Raw genomic sequence first — 3,428 nt, forward strand, 5'->3', positions numbered from 1 at the left:
TGCGGCGAAGAATGTTGAAAATGAGAAAAAATAAATTTTTGAAGCAGTGTGTGTGTATATATATATGTATATATAAAATCCTGTATGTCTATGTTATTTTACCAAGTATATCTATGTAACCCTTGCATATTCCTATGTATATATGTATGCATATGAGTGGTGAATCCAAATGTATAGTGATATACATGTGTTGCAGTGACATTTTTCCACTCGATTTTTTAACATTAATCATTGATCACCACAATGGTTGCACGTCACTTTACCCCTGCCCAATCTTGATCATATTCGTCCAAAGAACCAGATGCAAGTTCCTTGCTCGCACGAAATTGATGAGTATTACTAATCTCCCTCTTTAGGACATTAACATTCTGGCTCAGTATTTCGTTGTCATAATCTAGAAGATATAATGTAGTCCTTCTCATTCTCTGCATCATCAGGGTGTAGAAAAGGTTTCACCACCTCAAGTTAGCAAAACAACAACAAAATCAAAGTAAGCAATCAACAATCTAAGTTATCATAGACTAATTAGAATAAGCAATCATCAATCTAATATAATATACCAATCGGAAGTAATACAAAAAAAGGTTCATATTACCACACTGGTGTCAATTTAATTTTGAAAGGATTAGTAGCTTCGATCACTTTCTCCTTGCACATCTCAACATCCTTGGAATTGGCAAAGGACGTTCTCTAGATCAGACACCATTTTTCTCAACGAATGAGAAAACTTCGTATGCCCATGCCTTTAATAAATATAAGTATAATAAGCGGTAAGATAAACCACCCACCTAATTGTCTATAATAATCTGCATATAGATTCATAATAAAATACTCACAATGAATGCCGAGGATAGTTGTAAAGAGCATATTGTGGTATTTCCTTTCTATCACAAGATACTTTATAGAGCTTCTCCATGTCCACCACGTTCTTGAGATAATCAAGGGTCAGATTAAAGCATTCCTTGCCCCATGGATATTCGTCAAGCATCTTACACTAGCCGTCATGGTGATCCACTTCTTATCGACGTTGCTCAGTGCATCACGAGCAAACGAGATGGTATGGACGATACAAATCATTAAGGTCTTAAACTTCTCTCTCTTTGTCAATATCCCTTCTTCACATCAAATCCACCAGCCCAGTCGGGCTCGACCATTGGTGTTATCTTTTAGCTTTTTAAGATACTCTCACTTTTGCTACATTTTCACAAGCTTGTTATTACTAACAAATTCCTCGCAATTCAATCTTGAGACCAGTGCAAATTCCCTTAGGTCAAAACAATAGGGCACTCCCTCCACTACGAATCACATCTCATGCTTTTTCTTATAGTTTGTAACTTGACGAAGAAGAAGAAAATGAACCAATTTTCCATTGAGTCCAACCTAGTGTGGTGAAAGTTTCAAGAAGTGGTCAATACAATTGTTTCAAAAAAAATTGTAAGGTCTTCGTCTTCAACAACCTTACGAATTCAAAATATATTTGCATCCTAAACCTTACTGCGATCTTGCCGGGGAAGAACCACCAAATATAGTCCTCTACGTGGTCAATCCATAATTTCGAATGTCTATGACAATCTCATCGTCTTTATTTTCTCCTTCTTCCTTCTAACTATCACCTGAATTTTCCCCTTCTTCTTCATCATCAAAAATTTCCTTTTCCTTACCATCACCATTTTTTCCCCTTCTTCTTCAACCTTATGTATTTTTTCTTCACCACCATCAACGCTATTTTCCACTAATTTATCGTCATCTTCAACGGATTCTTCTCTCTAACTATCACCATCCTCTACTTCTTCTACCAGTCTATGATTAATCTTTTTTTGCCTATTAATACAGTCAACCAACAAAATATTTTCTTCTATTTCTTCCTCATCGACTCTCAACCTTTTCCGACTATTCCTGTAATTTCTGGCGGATCCCCCCCCCCCCACCCACACCAATATACTATACCCGTTACTGGCATTAGTTACAATTTTTGTTCTAGTTCGAAGATACAAATTGTGAACATCACACCAAAAAAGGAATAAATACAAATTGAAATTTAAAAATCAAAAAGAGGATAAGTTATTATTCCATACTTGTATATCTTTTCAAGTGTAATCGCTAATACAAAGCTTGATATCACACTCTTCATGGTGTATGGATTTCATAGCAAATGCAAATTTCTTAGCTAAGTTTTCTATTGTTTTGAGAGAGGTAGAAAAGGGAGAGGAGCAAATAATCAATTTTTTTTTGGTTGTTGGGGGGGGGGGGGGGGGGGGGGGGGGAGGAAACGGGTGATGGTCGGTTGGAGCCTAAATATATTAGGTTTTGTTACACCTTGGAAAAATTTCGCGTCGTTTGCATAATAAGTAAACTAACGCAAGCCTAAAGTGGATATGAAGCCCTTACAAGGTTAAGGAGGATATCCAATAATTTTAAGTATGCACCTTAATTTTTCGAAATTAAATGAATTGCCAAAAGTAAGTTTGTTAAAGGCTAGGATTGGTGTCATGTTTTTGGGAGGATTTCGTGTCATTTGAGCTATAAATTTTAGCATTAAGTTTAAGGGGAGTTATAGGGCTCCTTAGATGGTTAATGAAGTTTTATACAAGTGCCAAGAAGGTTCCATAGGGATTGGAGGTCAAACGAATCGAAAAGATCGCACTTTCGCTAAAATCGGAGTTTATGGACAAGTACGCGGCCGCAAACTGTGTTTGTTGTGCAGAAAACTGGCTGCAAACTTGCCATTTTGGTTGGGCTCACTGCCCAACATTTGCCCCAAGGAGAGGATGGTAGATGCAGCCGCATAATGAGTATGTGGTGTCGCATCTCCAACGCAAGTTGGAGCGGAAGAGCGTTTTTAAAACCTTTTTAAGTTCCAAAAGATCCCATTCTTCACACCCACTTTCCACACTTCTCTCCCCACATTATTAGAGAGTTATTGAAGGTTCTAAAACATTCTAAAACCTTCAATACCATCAAAATAGAATATCAAACATTAAAAACCTCAAGATAATCCATGAAAGAAGGTTATTCTTTCTTCTACTCAAGGTTGTGATGAACTTGGTCTTGAGAGAAGTTGAGTGAAGTGAAGTTATTCTATTACAAGGTATGTTCTTCATCTTATTTATATGATTGAGTTGATTTAAAGGTTTAGCAAGTCTTGGAGAGGAAAGAATCATAGTAGAGAAGTCACAAGGTATTGAATTGAAGTTAATAGTTATGAGTTGAATTTGAAAGGGGATTTTGGATTGATTGAAGATTAATTTGAATATAATTCTTTGACTATGGTATTTTTGATGTTGTTTCTGTTGATTGAGAGTTGTTTTAGAAGTTGGTGGAAGTAGATAATATAGGGGAAGTGCTGCCCAAATTCCGCTAGCTTACTAATTACTCTAGTTCGAACTTAAGAGTGTTTTCAAGACTTAACTCTAGAACGAATCCTCTTG

At 36.4% G+C, this 3,428-nt stretch overlaps 1 long non-coding RNA gene across 1 annotated transcript; it reads right to left on the minus strand.

Moving 5' to 3' along the window:
* Positions 1-221: 221 nt before the first annotated feature.
* Positions 222-1,912, minus strand: LOC132040694 (uncharacterized). Its single transcript, XR_009410753.1, has 3 exons — positions 1,491-1,912; positions 596-1,441; positions 222-425 (listed from the first exon to the last, which is right to left on the minus strand). It is a non-coding gene; the product is annotated as an uncharacterized LOC132040694 (long non-coding RNA).
* Between the last annotated feature and the right edge of the window lie 1,516 nt (positions 1,913-3,428).

Source organism: Lycium ferocissimum, chromosome 12 (assembly GCF_029784015.1).
Source record: "Lycium ferocissimum isolate CSIRO_LF1 chromosome 12, AGI_CSIRO_Lferr_CH_V1, whole genome shotgun sequence".
Classification (NCBI taxonomy): Eukaryota; Viridiplantae; Streptophyta; class Magnoliopsida; order Solanales; family Solanaceae; genus Lycium; species Lycium ferocissimum.